The sequence below is a fragment of the Euprymna scolopes genome, chromosome 7 (genome assembly GCF_053919585.1).
Source record: "Euprymna scolopes isolate OS-2025 chromosome 7, ASM5391958v1, whole genome shotgun sequence".
NCBI lineage: Eukaryota > Metazoa > Mollusca > Cephalopoda > Sepiida > Sepiolidae > Euprymna > Euprymna scolopes.
This window is the reverse complement of record NC_136488.1, coordinates 160,074,572-160,092,234: the sequence shown is the minus strand read 5'-3', so window position 1 is coordinate 160,092,234 and position 17,663 is coordinate 160,074,572. Positions and strand designations below refer to the sequence as shown.

General features: G+C 36.0%; 1 protein-coding gene and 1 non-coding gene across 2 annotated transcripts in view; one reads left to right on the top strand and one right to left on the bottom strand.

Moving 5' to 3' along the window:
• Positions 1-17,663, bottom strand: part of LOC145280215 (tight junction protein ZO-1-like) — a 737,272-nt gene that overhangs the window by 535,644 nt on the left and 183,965 nt on the right. The gene's annotated exons all lie outside the window — the stretch shown is intronic.
• Positions 10,891-11,113, top strand: LOC145280642 (small nucleolar RNA U3). Its single transcript, XR_013868603.1, has one exon. It is a non-coding gene; the product is annotated as a small nucleolar RNA U3 (small nucleolar RNA).

Sequence of the window (17,663 nt, the reverse complement as noted above, 5' to 3'; positions counted from 1 at the left end):
TAATAAGAGTGGGAAGGCCTTACTAACTGTCACTTCATCTCATTTTATTTGCTTTCTTTATTTTCTTGTTTCATTTGTGCGTTTTTTTTTAATCGTCCAACTTCCTTCCAGTCACATATCTCTACATAATCTATTTGTAAATAAAGTTCATCAAACGCTGAGGATTTTCTAAATAGTCCATCCCAAATAACAAATACGGTATTATGGTAATAGTGTCCAGTTTAAAAAAAAAAGATTATAGACCAGCACGACTTCCACCCTACCTATTCCCTGAAATTTACTGGCCTTGCACTTATTTGTTATTATAAAAATTGTTTTGTAAATTTTATAACGAATAAATATATTCTTGAGGGTGGAAATTGGCTAAAATAAAAATCTGACTCCCTGTCTTTTGATAGAGAGCAAAGTGTAGTATCTGTTTTGATACTACACTTTAGCTTTTCTATCTTCGGTCAGTGAAGGAGAAATCCTTCAAAACTGAGGCATTTTTTTTATTTTTGTCTTAGTCTAAAGTGTACCTTTTTGGGAGCTGGACCCCTATCCCCCACCGACATTAAAAACCGACATTGTGCTTAACTCTGCCTTCGTGGAAATACAAGTAAGTAGAATCTCAATACTTGTCAAAAAAAAAAAAAAAAAAAAAAAAAAAAATGCCGATTCCAACTACTCATCTTTACATATTTTTATTTAATTTTGGAATCCTTTGAAATTATGCTTTATAATTTGTGTATTCATTTTTATTTCATACTATTCTCATCTTCATAGTTGTTCCCAAGGCCAATAAGCAATAATCAAGTATCAAAAAAATCCAATTGATGAAAATACAGTTCAATTTTGACCAAAGTTAACATTCTGATACAGCCTAACATCTCTAAACATCTGTTTAGAGCACAACTGAGCCATGGTACTTGACTTTCGAATTTTAAACTTTAACTTAAGCTATTATATAAAAATAATCTCATAAAATCAACCGTATGGTATCCACAGTGCAATTTAAGCTACAATGTATTGTGGACTAAATCAATGCAGGGAGGCACATGAAGCTTCCTCTTGGAGCACTGCGGTGGGTATCCGACTAGAACAGGCACAATCAATCGATTTGATTGGAAAAAAAAAAAGAAAAGGGTAATTTCACTGATATCAAGGACAATAAAAGTATTGGAAGTGTGGAATATTTGTTGATCCTAATTCAATCCTGGGCAATGTCGGGTCTCCTTGCTAGTGTGTGTATATTATGTGTGTGTGAAGATATTCATAATCGTACCCTATTTCCAAAATGGGGAAATAGGGTACAATTATGAATATCTCCAGTATCAAATAATTCTCATACACTGTGAAATTTACTTTATGTATGAAAACCAAAGATGAGAGATATAAGATATTAGAAATATTTGGAGTCTCCTCTTGCTGTTATTTCAGATCATTTGAAACTATAGCAGCAAGTTTTAGTCCCCTCTCCATCAAGGCCAGAGGCTTTGGGGGAAATATAAGATATTTTGTAATTCATATGCAAAACTAGGAAAACAAATGACTATGATTGAAAAATTTTATGACTGTAAAAATAAGTGCCAAAAATAGGCTCTAGATGATAGACGATTCCCTTAATGTGCGACCATAAGGGCAAATGTCACATAGCCCAGTACACAATTTAGGTCATTACCTTTCCAACGAGTCTTCATTTGTTAAATTCTGATTAATACTCTGTGAGACTTTGAATTCATGAAATTGCCAAAAAAAGGTGGTATCTCTCTCTCTCATATATATACACTGGTAGCAAAATTGAATATTGAAGTGCTCATATCTTTAGTTCTATGGGACGCAACTACATGAAAATTTGCAGTTTTTTTTAAAGATTATAATACTATTCTATGGTTTAAAAAAAGAATAACTCTATTGTGTCAAATCAGACGTGCTTGAATAATGACTTGCTGCCAAAATATACAAACATATATATATATATATATATATATATATACACACACATATATATATAGTGTCCTGGCAAGCCAGCTTCAGCTTGAATTTTGCATAGGTTTTTTGCTTCGCTGTCTGCCCTGTGACCTTGCCGTCCCGCTAGTATATATAATTTCCATAAAGTTCTTATTACATCTTATGCCACCAATATTCAGTTCCCTTTTGAAAAGCCAAATATCTTCTCTCTTCAGTTCATCTTTTGCAATCTGCTAGGTACGTTCTTTTTATTTATTCTGGGAATCCTTGCACAAATGAAATCTGGGGTTTCTTTTCTCTCCGTTTTCACAAACGTGATGAAACTGTTTGTTTATTTCATCTATCAATCATTTGAAGACGTAAACAACTTCACAAAGTCTCTCATTTAGGATTATTTGATATAATCTTAATCAGAATTTTATAAATCTTTTCATTTTCTCTTTGACTTGATGATGATGGGGAGAAGATATGGATGTGGGAAGCTGAGGAAAGAATTTCACATCTCTTAGTATAGAAGCAGTTCGTAGCCATTATCGTGCAAGTGTACTGCATCTTTAAAAGATGTATTTCCACACGCAAATTCTCAAGTATAATGCAATAACCTATATATCTAGGAAAGTGAGAATATGTGTGCGTTAGGACACTTCTCAACCTATATACTCAACGAATATTTGATTTATAGACTTGAACTTTTGTATATAGGGTAATCAGACATGTGGGAATGTTTTTAATCGGTTTTTATCCAGAAAAAAGGGCTGCTAAGGGGTAAAAATTGAAAACTCGGTACTTGGGAGTCATTGGATTTTTATCTGTTTGTCAACTGTTTCACAAATGCACATGTGCGGCCGTGAAACATGACAACTTTTTTGTGTTAAGAATACGTTTGAAAACACTGATTGTGTCAAGCTGGTCTAATGGTTATCATACTTGATTCACTGTCTTTAGGTTTTGGTTTCGATCTCAGCTCATATTTTTTTTTTTTTTACTTACAAAAAGTGAACTGTTTAGAAAAAAACATAATACTCGCATGTACATGTCTCAGTTTGGGTATTAATTAAAATATAATATTTATATGTATTTTAAGACCGGGCAATGCCAGGCGGCCTGGCATAATAAACAAAATATTCGCCCATGTATGTAGTATTGTTGTCACATCTGGACTGGTGCATCTACGATTAGTCTCTCACTCTTACACAGGGTTAAGAAAAAAAAATAGAATCTCAAATCTAATAGGTCCCACACTATCAGCCAAGCTCCAACCCCTGTCCCATCATCCCAATATTGCATTCCTGTGTCTGTTTTACAAGTGTTTTAATGGAATGTGCTCTGATGAACTCCTAACACTTGTGACCCCCAAACGTATATACTCCTGAATAATCCAACAAGCAGCAAAATCCCACTCCTTCACTGTTGGGGTCTCTCATAGAATTCCCTCCCTGTTATCTGTTTCCCTGGTTGTACTAATCTGTGGAAATTTAAGTGTAATGTAAACAAACATCACGCTGCTCAACTCCCCTGTTAATATGGTCCCAAATAGTATCCCATTAAATTCTAAGTGGGAACATACCCTGTTTGGGGTACAAATATATATACGTCAACATCAATATTGTGCTAGCAGACAAAAATTAGTGAGTAAAAACACTGCCAGACAAATCCATTATAAATATTTAGGGAAACTGGCAAAGCAAATAGCAAGTCAGACAACCCTTGCCTTCAATTTATTTCCATAATGAGACGTTTTCGGGGTACTTTTATTATCTGTTATGCCACAGGTCTTTACAGACAAGTGCTAATAATCATCAGTTCTAAGTGACAGCTTTCTGGATATTCAATTCTTAATATGGATGATACTATTACTACTAATAATGCTATTATGAATTAAGATGGCTACCAAGTCAAAGCTGACGAAACGAGAGCAAACTACCCCACCCCATAGACTAAATACAAGATTCCATTCTAAATTCCGTACATATTCTCCTAGTTTGACAAATTGCACATGAAAAAGGTTAGAGATTACGTCAGTTGAAACGTTGTGAGAATAGCAGTCATAATGAGAAGAGTAGTCCAAAGAATCCAAATAATACAAATTATCAATCCTCATCTAAAAAATTGCAAAAATTAATGATTGCTGCATCAGTTTATTATTGATTAGCTGGCAGCCTAGCGTTGCCCAGTCGCACAATACGCTTAAGCATGATATTTTAATTTATGTAGATTGTGTATGAATTATAGAATCAATCCTCTATTGATTATTATATATTACGAGGAATAATTTGCCCGGTGGACTAATTCGCCCAAAAGAAAATAAAATAAATAAATAAAAAAATAAATAAATAAAAAATAATAATCTCGTTCATCCAATTCCGTCTGTGTTTTTTTACAATATCACGTCAGCTGATATTTGGGATTGACGATGAATGCCCTGCAAAAGTTACTTCTGATTAATGTTTAGTTGTAAAATATGCAAACGTGGCGATTTCAAGTAGTACCTCTTCTTTCATCGTAAATTGAACTCATAAGAAAAATTAAAATAAAATGGTGAGATACACCTGGGCCTGAACAGGGGATCATTCGATCAGTAGTTGAATGCTCTACCAATAAGCTATATCGCCAGATGATAATAAATCTGTTTTTTTTGGGGGGGGGGTTAAGAAATGATTTAAGATTTTATCATCTCCCTTGGCCGGTGTAATGTAAAATATTCCACTGTCAAAATTATTCCTTTTATCTATAAGAGAGAAAAGCTATTTTTAAGATTAGATTTTTTCGGTTTTCGATACTCAGCGGATGAATTTCAGTACAAAACATATCTAAGAACACTGCCAAATACATAAATTAGCTTTGTATGAAATTTGCAAAAGATAGGCTCAACCCTTTCGGAACCTATGAGGAACTCACACACAAACAAAGTGACTTTTATATAATAGTAGAGATAGAGATTTATCTTTTACCGGCAATTTTGATAAAGGAGGAGATAAATCCAGGTGTCCTGTGAACCAATGGTCTCAGGAAAGGTTACTCTCAGAAGCATTTGATAGTGTGACACCTATTTCTCTAGTGTGAAACCTATGACGCTTGTCATTTATTTTTGGTTACGAGGGTGGCGGGTGGGGGTCACTACTTATCAAGTCCCAAAGGTTACTCGAGGATAAAGGCTAATGAGTGTCAGTTGGCCTACGAGACAGCAACATGATGATCAGTAATGGTGGAACTTGGGTAATGTTTGTTTATTGAAGGGGACGACTGAACGAGAACTTCTTTACATTAGACTTGAAAATGACCGTGTTATAGTCAGCTGGGAAGCAGCGCTTTGGTATTGTGTTCCACAAAGAGACAGCTCTCAGAAAGAAACTTTGTTCATGGAATTTTCATTTAGTTTTAGGCACAAATCGATAAGTGAAATTGTTAGTAGTTGTAGCTAACCAAGCGGCTGATGCAAATGTTTTGCATGGGAAGAAGACTATAGACAGAATCGCATTTGAGCATCTGTTATGAAAATGACAAAAAATAAGGATAGAACAAAGATAGACTGATACGACACAATCACGTTGACACACCGGTTCTCGTCAGATCACCAAAGTTAAGCAACGTTGAGCCTGGCCAGTACCAGATGGCTGACCATTTGGGAATTCTAGGCACTGTATGTACCTTCTGGGAAGGTTGGACATGGGGCCAGCACCCTCATCCCCAAAAAAGAAGTTCTTGCTACAAAAGCATCTACAAATTTGTGGATGGCCTATGCCCCTCCAGGGGCTCACGGCTTTGAATGAATGGATGGCAAAGGTAGTTTCACTAAATCTCTTCTGGGAGAAAAAGGAAACAGGGTGGACGAAGAGGGCTTCACTCACTAGATTTCGAAGCTGGTTTTGAACTCTATCAAGGAAGGAAAGAGTACTTTTAGCATCCCATCCCCAGATCTGGCAACAGTACTCCATTTTAGGACGTATATGGGAACCGAGTTTCCACACACATGCGGACACACCAGTGACATTAAGGTAAACCTAATTATCGCCCTTTAATTCCGGTAATATGATTCTTTGCAACAAGGGGGCGTAAGACCTTACTATTTTTCTCGACCTCTTTTCCTTTGGACACAGGACCATGCAGACGCATCAACACCATAATTTGTTTATTTCTTTATTTCGCAGACAGTTATCCTTATCTTCATAGTTGTTTCACAACGTTTCGGACAACTATTGTTCTGGTCTTCGTTAGGTGGTAACTGTGACGGGATAGGAATGCTGAGTCTCTTAATTGTATCCTTAATTACTGCCTTCCATAGTTGTTGTCGTCTCGCCACGTTTTGATCAACTAATCTGTGGCGCAGTGGATAGAGACATTGACTCCTTATGGTTCCAGGTGAGCACTGTCTAAAGATAACAGTTTCAATCCTGCCCAAAAGCTGGCTAGAGGATTAGTAGGCTAAAACATGGTGAGACGACACCAACTATGGAAGGCAGTAAGGGGATACAGTTAAGAGATTCGGCATTCCTATCCTGTCACGGTTAACCACGTGACGAAGGCTAGAGGATGAGTTGGCTGAGACGTCATGAAACAACAACTATAAGATGAGGATAACAGTTCGCAAATAAATAAATATTTATTGTTAATTTTAGTTAGTTTAAAGAGTAATGATACTATGATTGTCTTCAAACTGGAAAAATTATAAGTTCATTGAGAATGTTTGCATTTCATAAACTTACCTTTGTTATTATCCATAGTTCTTGAAAAAAGTGTTTATGACAACAAACCAAATCCTCCATTCTCTAAGACAGATGGTGGCATACTGAATGGACAGTTACAATCTGAAGGTATTTGGCATTTATCCAGATACTGAACTAATACGCACAAGGCGTGTTTGAATCAATTTCCAATTTATATATTCATTAATATATGACTGAACGAATTAGTTCAACCAGGTCATAAAGGTTTAACAGTACAAAATATACTACTACTACTACTACTACTACTACTACTACTAATAATAATAATAATAATAATAATCTACTTTAAAAAATGAAGTTTATGTTTCCATTCTGTTTCTCAAAATAAAATTGTATTTAATTTTTTCCCCTCGTTTGTGACGATCTAGGGATGAAGATTTGTTGTTGTTGATTAAAATGCTTGATTCTGAGGTGAAGCTTGATGAAATATTGAGAGATCTTTGTAAACCTTTCCAGTAATCATCTATAAGAAAAGTGTAGAGGGGTGGTGTCAACTGCGGGCTTTCAGCATTCAAGCCAATTCTCATGTGTGTTGGATATAAATCGAACACACAGGAGAATTGGCTTGAACGCCTTAGCTGCTCATACAAGAAAAAAAAATGGAGGAGAGAAGGATTTATGGATGCTCAACAGTGATAAAATTGAAATCTTCCCAAATTAAATCCTTCTTACCTCTTTTCTATTTTTTATGATATTCCAAGAGAATAAAATCTAACAATTCTAATACTGACTGACATCTCCCTCTCTCTTCGATGAATACTTTCTTAAAAAAAAAAAAAAAAAAAAAAAACTAGCAAGGGTACATGACGTTGTGCGGTGGTCATATAATTAAACAGAAATAAAATTATGTGTAATATCTTTATATTAAAATTTTTATCTCTCCTTCCCTCTCTCTTTCTAGCCGTCTCTTCATTTTCCTCTTTCCTCTCTTCTCTTTTTACCGTATATCTCTGTAAGTCTCTCTGTATCTTTCGCCTAACTCATTCTTCTCGTGTTTTACAGTGCTAAAACAAAACGTAATTCAGATACTGGGGCTATAATGACCGACTCATTATACCCGACCCCACGTTCTGAAAAATATATATGAAATAAAGTGATTTTTAGAGCATAAACTGCTTCAGCCATTTTCGAGACTGACCCAATCCCTCTTAAAAATATATATGAAATAAAGTGATTTTGAGATTGTAAACTGCTTCAGCCATTTCCGGAACTGACTCCATATACCATGTTATTCCACAATATTCAAACCAATGGTCTATCAAGGACATCTGATACTTCCAACTAAGTCCGAACCAGATTCTTACAAAAAAAGGAGGGGGGATTTATTGATGCTCAATAGTGATCAAAATTAAAATTCCTTTTTACTATTGTTACAATATCCACAGAGAACAAAATCGGACAAATAAGAATTGAACGTTCAACTTCCGGAAGACTTGCGATGGAAGTGATTTCTATGAACACTAAAATGCAAATGGTCATGATTACTTAAACTCCCCTACCCGCCACCGCTTCGTTGGAATTTGCTTTTCTCATCACTTCCCAAAGCTAACAACTTTTAACAGCCAGGTGTTAAATCAAACAGGTTTCAACCAATGGAAACATACTTGGCCTTTAGCCAGTGCACTTTAGCCAGTGCACTTTTGTCAGTATGCTTTTTTGTCAGAATACTTTTTTGTCAGAATACTTTTGTCAGTATACGTTTGTATGCGGCCATTTTGATGACCTTTTTTGCTGCGCGTTGATGCAGTGTTCTGTGTAGCCCCCCCCCCCTAGGAGGTCCACCCTTCCAGGCCTGGCCTCCTGGCTTTCAGGAGGAGCAAGTTTATCGCTTGTTGCTTGAGCCGCCCTCACTGCAGAATGCCGACAGGGTTACTCAGGCCTATTTTTCAGGATTGAGGTGCTCCTCTTAGAGCACAGACTCATTTTCCGACCTTGTGTCACATCCTCTTACGGTGGGAGAAAGGTAAATATCGACCTTCTGGCTAGGAACCAAGTGTAGTATCTGTTCTGATACTACACTTAACCTTTTCTGTCCTCAGTCAGTGTGGGAGAAATCCTTCTTGATTAAGACAATTTTAATTTTTGTTCCTACCCAGAGTGCCCCTTTTTGGGAGCTGGATTTTTCCCACATTAGAAACCGACCTTGTGTCTAACTCAGCCCTTGTGGTGTGGCAAGTAAATAGGAACATTTCCATACCCCCCCAAAATGACTGCTCATTCACGAGAAAGTAATAAGCCAGTGTATGTGAAGTTGGAAATTACTCAAAACGAAGAGACAAACAGTGAAAATTCATATTATTTGGATTCATCGGACAACTGTTCTCATCTTTAGTGTCATTTTCACGTTTCGGTTGATTTAACCTTCGACCTTCTTCAGGTGTATCTTGTCAAACTCGGGAATGCTTCTGTCGATCTCGGAAATCTAGATAGAATTTCAAACAGAATCCTTTATTTACTTTACGGGGATAGCATGTTCTTGTTCTGTCAGACTAAGGAATTATTCCCCTTTGTCAGAAAGATTCACTTTCTTTGTATGCAAATCACTTGCAAGGTTAACTAATTTGCATATTTGTTTTGGAAAAGAACGTTTCATTGCTTTTCTGAATTTTTGAGATAAGGATTGGTTATTTTTATTATTTGGATTCATCGGATTACTGTTCTCATCTAGAGTGTTATTTTCACAACGTTTAGGTCGATGGAACCTCCCACCTTCTTCAGGTGTGTCTTATCGAACTTGGGAATGTTTTTGTCAAACTCAGGAATCTGGATAGAATTGCGAACGGAACTTTTTCTTTACTTCACGGAGGGGGGGGGGAGAGGATGTGTTCTTGTTCCATCAATCATGGATAGAGGTCCTAAGTAATTTGCAAATGTATTTTTTCGGTTCCCTCACATTGAGAACAGAACTTTCAACTTTCAAGAGGAAATCACTTTTACAATTGATTTTTCCAAGTGCTCTAACCACTGCGCCATGGGTCCTTGTGTTATGAAAGTCACACTCAAGATGAGAACAATAGTCTGAAAAGAATCCAAATACGAATAACCAATCCTTATCTCAAAAATTCAGAAATGTAAACAGCAAAAAATATTCAAATTTCAGCAGCTCAATGAAAGGAACTCAACATCTCACCCCGGCCTTTGAATGAAAAAGCGAAACAACTTCATTGACTCAAATTTGAAGAAAGTTTTGAAAATTGAATGTATTTCAGTTCTAAAATTTTTCATCAATGTTTTTATGAATAACAGAGCTACATAAAACTTTTATTCACTAAATGCATTTTCTTTTCCCTCAATCTAATGACTATAATAATTTCAACGTTTTAATCGTAACTTGTATTAAAATGTTGGTTTGTTTTACAATCCACAGAGATTGTTTAGTTCTTTCCCATTGCAAGAACTTAGACAACAGGGTCGGAAAGGTGGATTGAGAAGTCAGCACCCCCAAGGAGGGGTACTCTGACTTGCAAAAAGTACCTGGGCATTCCCGTCGACATTCCTCGACGAGGGTGCCTCAGGCGATTAGAAATTAACTAACTACTTCTCAAAGAGAGAAGGCAAAGCTTGGGAGGGTGGACCTCTTAGAATTGCACAGAACTAAAATCTCACCGCAAAATCCACAGGAACAGGATCATTACAGGAATTATTCTGTAATCTCTGTTGATTTTGGGGGTCCAGGGTAAAAATCCCTTGCTGGGTGTAGTATTCAAGTAAAACCCTCTACCACATGAGCAGCAGCAGCAGCAGCAGCAGTTTGTAGTAGTAGTAGTAGTAGTAGTAGTAGTAGTAGCGCTGCTGCTGTAAATACACAACAAAAGTAAAATAAATAATTTTAATAATTTCATCTGAAATCAAGATTTTAAAAATAAAACATTTGAATATCTGTTAAAAATGAACGTGTTCGTTTTATTATTCTCGAATTGTCTTTAACATTTAGTAGAAAATTACCTCCCTTGAATCGACTTCCTGTCGACATGTATTTATCATAAATGAAACAAGTTGTTTTTTTAATACATTAAAAAGTGATAATAATCGAAAATGATTACTCAAAACTATGACATATAGTAATATCAATGAAAAACTGCTAAAATAAAAAGTATATTTTATTTTGAAAATTAATTTGAATGAAATGTTTTTACTCAATATGCAAATGAGGCAAGTTGAAAGACTGTGCGAGGTCGAGTGAGGTATAATACAAAGCGAAAAGCCCACAATAATCAAAATCATACTTTTAAGGATCATTTCTTAAGTATGAATCGCACGAACGTCTGAGACTTTTGTGCGGACGACTCACCACGATGAGGAGTTAAAGTACTTTTCTCTGAGCGTGAAACCGATTTGACCTTTTGTGTCGCTCTGACCCTTAAGGACTTATCATTGATGATCGTTCCTCTCTCTTTTATTATAAGAGAGATGGAGGGGAAAAGTACCTTCTGAGTGGTGATTTTTATTTAAAAAAAAATAAAATTATTTTTTTTTTTTTTAAAGCCGCACTTTTATTTAAAAACTAATAAATGCTTCCAAGTTTAGTTTTTTGGTTTTACACCCACCAATAAAATTTCTTCTGCTAAAGGTCTAGCTAATTTGCATATTCTTTTAAACATTCATTTTAATTCATTCCCTATTAGTTTTCCTTTTATTATGAGAGAGATGGAGGGGGAAAAGTATCTTCTAAGTGGTGGAACTTTTTTTGTTTTTTTAAATAAACAAAACCGATTCTTCTAAAACAAACCTCTGGCCCCTGGGATCGGTGTCCTCAAATGATCTCCTCAAATATCCATTAAAATAGACATTTGCCTTCTGCATTGACAGTACTCAATATATATATATATACAAGCAGGGAGACCCGACGTTATCCGGGATTGAATGATGATCAACAAATGTTCCACTCTCCCATATTTTTATGTCATCGAAATAAGTAAAATCGACCATTTTTCAATCAAATCGATTGATTACCTGCTCTAGTTGGGGACCCATCGTGGTGTGTTTCAATGGCCTCCTTGAAGTGACTTACTCTACGATATATTATAATCTACATTGCACTGTAGAGAACCTACTGATGATTTTATGAAACTATTTTTATATAATGGCTTGAATAAACGTTTAAAATGCAAAATTCAAGTATCATGGTTAAATTGTGCTCTAAACAGAAATATTTATTTTGAACACACTCCTGCCTTATCAAAGAACGTTATGTGGATTTTATACGCTGGACCTTTCTACTTGTGTGGTGATAAAACTTCTCGAATGCAATAGTGATGTTAGGCTGTATAAGATGTTAACTTTGGTCAAAATCAACTGATCGGAGAATTTCTGATACAAAATCTAAATACACTCTTAAACATATCCATTTGTGTGAGATTGAAGAAAATCGGCCCAGCCGTTTTGGAGTGAACAAACTCACATACAAACACAATGCCTTTTATATAAGGTCAAGATTTTTTTTTTTTTTTTTTACATGGAGGATCACCACTTATCAAGGCCCGGAAGCCACTCGGGGATAAGGGTTATTGTGTGTACAGTAATAATTGTAGTAATAGTTGGTATTGGAGATTTATTTAATCAAGTGTCTTACTTAAGGGGGCGGTTAATCAGGAATTTGCTAATGTTGGACTTGAAGACATCCAAGTTGTAGTCAGGTGGGAAACAAGCAAACAGAAAAGAATTCCATAGGCGTGCACTTCTAAGAAAGAAGCTTTGTTCATGGAATCTACATTTTGATTTAGGCACAGATAAAGAGTGGGGGAAATTACTCACAGTGGTTTTATCTAGATGGGTATTTATCATGAAAGATTGGCGAGGGGGGGACCACAAATTGGAGCTTGGACGAGCACTTGCCATGGAAATAACGATAAAACAAAGACAGGCTAAAGTAGTAGCGTCTGTGTGTGTATGTGTGTGTGCGTGTGTGTATGTGTGTGTGCGTGTGTGTATGTGTACACCCCTCTTACAGCTCACACTACTAGATCGATTATGAGCAAACCTGGCATGATGATGGTCTCCCATCTAGGAATAGTGCACACCATTTTTCAAGGTTAAGGGCAAAGCCTATGTATATATGTTAGTGAATGGATCGAGAGAGAGAGAGAGAAGGGGGTGTAAATTATATTGTTGACCAGAAATCAGGATCAGCTGATCGGATTGCGTGTGAGTCACGTGATCAGGTTAGCTGAATCGAAGAGATTTGGTTTGAACTTAGAAGGCGACGGACGGCTTCACAGTCGTCTCCTCCCCTTCACTGAGGGGGGGGGGGGCGCTGACGTGTGGAGAAATGAGACCAAGAGAAACCATGCAAGCCAGATATTCGCTTTCCATCCTTCTGCAAGACATCTGGAAAGTGAAATAAACTATAAAACCAATTCATCGTTTTGGAGTAATTGAATCTTCGTCCAACAGGTACCAGTCTCCTCCAAGACACGAGATCAATCCAAATAGACCAACATTGACGACACAGAAGGTATGTCCGAAAATACATGTAACACAACATATATACTCTCTTACAACTCGCATCACTTGACTGATCATGTCCAAACCGGATATGGTCTCTAACCTAGGGATGGTGCACACCATTTTTCAAGGTCATATTTGGTATGGCACATCATTAACTTCCCCCACCTAGGGATGTTGCATGCCAAGTTGGGGTATCTTAGCTACATCTTTGATAAAAATGTGTTTGTGGTACTAAACCAATTTTTAACATTGTGATTTTTTGTAATTTTTTCAATTTTTATGTGAAACAACATAAGTGTACAACTTTGATATAATCTATTTGCTTTAAAGTTCATGGTTAGACTTTAGTTACTTCAGGAGTTTATTAAAAAATTTAAACACCTTAAGCAACAGTTGCTCTCACAACATCCACTTACTGCAAGGGTGTCTGCAAAGCGGGTACCCGAGCGTACAGCAAAGTCCCGCGCAGAAATGATGCCTAATATGAGGCTATTCTGAACTCTTCTGTATAAATGAACTCAGATGAAGACATTTTTTGAAAAGTATGTGTCGATAGTTGCAGTTCTTGTAATTTAATAGTTGAGAAATGGAGCTTGCAATATGAAGAGGACATTGTTCAAATCAAATTAGTTCTAAGAACTTTAAATATCAAATATAATAAATCAATTGGAAGCCAGATAAATTATTTATTTGGTTTTGATATTCAGGCAGAATGATTCAGAACAAATTAAGTCTATTCACTTGGCTTTCGAGGGATCTTAGGACAGATTTTAAAGCAATTTACTCTTCTGAAACTTTTGCGATGTGTCCACCCTACAGATAATAATGAATTCTTCCATTTATTGAAAATGCTGGATTTACTTGGATATAAATTATGAAATTTTATAGAATAAGTAATAATCTCGCCCTTTCAGCAGTTAATAACCTCGTGGTAAAAAGCTTTTTAAATAAATACTAACAGGGAGACCCGACGTTGCCATGGATTGAATGATGATCAATGAATGTTTGACACTTCCATATTTTATTGTCATTGAAATCGGTGAAATCGCCCATTTTACAATCAAATCGATTGATTGCCTGCTCTAGTCGAGGATTCCTACCTGCAGTGCCTTAGTTCACAACACATTATAGTTTACATTGCACTGTAGAGAACCTACTGTCGATTTTATAAAATTATTTTTTATATACAATGACCTGCATTAAAGTTTAAAATGCAAAAGTCAAGTATCATGCTTCAATTGTGCTCTAAACAGAAATATTTATTTTGAATGCACCTCTGCCATATCAAAAAAACCTACTGTTGATTTTATATGCCTGGCCTTACTGCTTGTGCGATGATAATAGCTTGAATTTAAGTTTAAAAGGAAAAAGTCGAGTATTATGGTGCAATTGTGGTTTAGAAACATTTATCTTGAATGCGCCCCTATCATATCAAAGAACCTACTATTGAGTTTATAAGTCAAGCCTTTTAGCGTGTATGGTAAATCAACTTCTCAAATGCACTTGTGATGTTAGGCTGTGTAAGATGTTAACTGGGGTCAAAATCGCCTTTTCTTCCTTTCATCAGATTATTTCGATTATCCATACTTATCAAAGACATTCTGATACAAAGCCTATCTAAGAACACTGCTAGGCACATAAATTACCTTTGTGTGAAATTGCATAAAAAAATTGCATAAAAATGCACGCACACATACAAAAAGTTTTTTTTTTTTTGTACAATAGTAGCGATAGAGATATAAAAGTGACCTTGTCTGTTTTTTTGTCTACAGACTTGAAACTTGATATACATGGGATTTGGACCTGTGGAAAAAAATTTGATTTGACTTTTAGCTGATAAAAATAGCTGCTAAAGGATTAAAATCGAAAAAAAAAAAAATTGGCAGGCATAAGTCACTTTTAGATGTTATTTCTACGCACGCGCAAATATACATTTATATCTTTAACACTTTTTTTTTTAGCTTTCATATACATATGAACTTTGCTCAGATGGTAACGAATAAGGCTGGAGAGCTATATGTTTTGGTTTTGATTCTAACCAATGACACCCAAGTCATATATATATTTTTTTTAACTTGAAATCAGTACTCCATATAGGGTACAATATAATAATTATTAGAGAATTGCCTCTATAATAATAAATATGCAATCGGCATAAATTAAAATATCATATTCAAGCATATTTTACAACCGGGAAACACTGACAACCTACTAGTTGCTTGTAAAAGTTATGTTATAGCAAAGGAAAAAAAAAAAATGAAAGATATACAGGCATGGATATAAAAAATGAAAATAAACTAAATATTCAGGTAATAAAAGGGTCACCAGTTAGTAAGTTCAAACTAAAACACAAACAGAGTTTTATAAATGAAAAATTGTAGAAAAACGAAATTTTTATGACAAAACATTTTTTATATTAAAATTTTATAAGAATATAAAACTTATTTTCAATGAGTAAATGTTAATTTATGCAAATACATGTTTGATAAAGAAAGCTGAATTAATAGTTATAAGTCAAACTGTCCACAGTATGAATAATACGTTTTTGCAAGTTATGTGCATGTATGAGTATTTAGTAATGTGTTACTGTGTATGTATGTTGGTTTACCTCATTCTTATTAGTGCGTGTATAGATGTGAGTAGCAATTCGTTTCTGTTAGCCTGACTCTCACTAGTATGTAAAAATGTATGAAGAACATGAAGGCTCGTATGTGAGTCATTGAGGATTTCTTTGAGACTTACGTCCCTCCTCCCGGCAAAATATATAGGAGGGGGTTATTGAGCGTAGCAAAAGAAAAAAAAAAATGAAATATATACGGGTGTGCATCTAAAAAATGGAAATAAACAAAATATTCAGAGAATATGTGGGTCACCAGTTAGTAAGGAAGTGCTAACTAAACAATAATCAGAGTTTTATTTTTATTTTTCATTACATTTTCACCCCAAACAAGGCACATTGCCACTTTGATCCAGGGGGCTACTATCAAGGACCTAAGTTGCAGGGGTACTATGTAGGGAGTTTAGCAGCAAGATGTCTGTTCACATTACACTTGAACTTCTGCATGCCAGTACAGTTGGGGAAGCAGGAAACCGGAAGAGAATTCCAAAGTCTTGCAGTTCCGGGGAAGAAGCTATTAGAGTAAAAGGCTTTCTTACATCTAGGGATCTCAACTGTGTAGGGGTGGGACTTTGCTGCTTGTCGGGTTTGTGGAGGGTATTTTCTGTTGAGGGGGGTACAAGTACTTGCAGTTCGTCAGAGCATCCACCATTAAAATACTTGTAGTACAGGCAGAGGGATGCAACATTTCGTCGATGGGACAGGGGTTGAAGCTTAGATGACAGTTCGGGACCTATCAAGTTGGCGACTCTCTTTTGGACCCTGTGAGAGACTAGTAGCAGATGCACCAGCTCAAATGTGACAACAGTACTCCATATATCGACGAATGGTGGCTTTGTAGATCGACAGGATACTTTCAGGCATAAGTAACTTCTAGCATGGTAGAGAGAGCCCATTTTCTTTACAGTAACCTTGGCAATGATCTAGATGTATCTATTCCAACTCATGTTTCCTGTGAATGTTAAGCCAAGGAGCTTGAACGAAGTACTTTCAGGTAAAGTATCTCTAGCCATAGCTATTGGTGGTTGGTAAGGTTTCATGTAATTATTAAACGAAATGAGCTTTGTCTTGGCAGCGTTGAACGTTACTATTCATTTTTGACCCCATTCCACTACAGACTGAAGGTCTTCCTCTAGGGTTTCAGCCATTACCTTAGATATGTGCTCATTAGTTTTCCCCATGTGCCTGCTATAGAGTGTGGTGTCATTGGCAAATATATCCACCGGAGACAATTTTATCAAGTAAGTCATTTATGAATATCAGAAATAATAAAGATCTAAGGATCGATCCTCGAGGTACACCCGCATTTATATCAAATTTTTTGGATGTATGCCCATTAAGGACAATCTGGATTCTTCTCTTACTTAAGAAGGATTTAATTATGCTAAGCATTCGTCCAGTAATATCATAGGATTTTATTTTCATGGGAAGATCATCGTGTCATACTCTGTCAAAAGCCTTAGATATATCAAGGGCTACTACTCTCCGCCCTCCCCTGCCTTATCCAGTGCTTGGTATAAACGTTCAGAGATTACAGCTAGAATATCTGCAGTAGAATGGGCTTGCCTAAATCCATATTGGTGGTCAGATAGAAGTTTAGCAGCTGTAACGTGGTAGACTAGAGCTTGATTAATTAAGGACTCAAATATTTTGGCGAGAAGAGGGACTAGGCTAATTGGGTGATAACATAATGGGTCAGTTCTTTTGCTAGAGTTTTTGTAAACTGGTACCACAGAAGCAGTTTTCCAGCAGCCAGGAAAGCAAGATTCATTACGGCATTTGTTAAAGAGTTTAGAGAGAACTGGAGCAACCTCAGCAGAGCATTTTTTTAATAGCACAGCCGGGATGAGATCAAATCCACATGCTTTTGAAGTGTCTAGGTTTTTTATTATATCATGTACTTGAGAAGGAATGATTTTCAGATG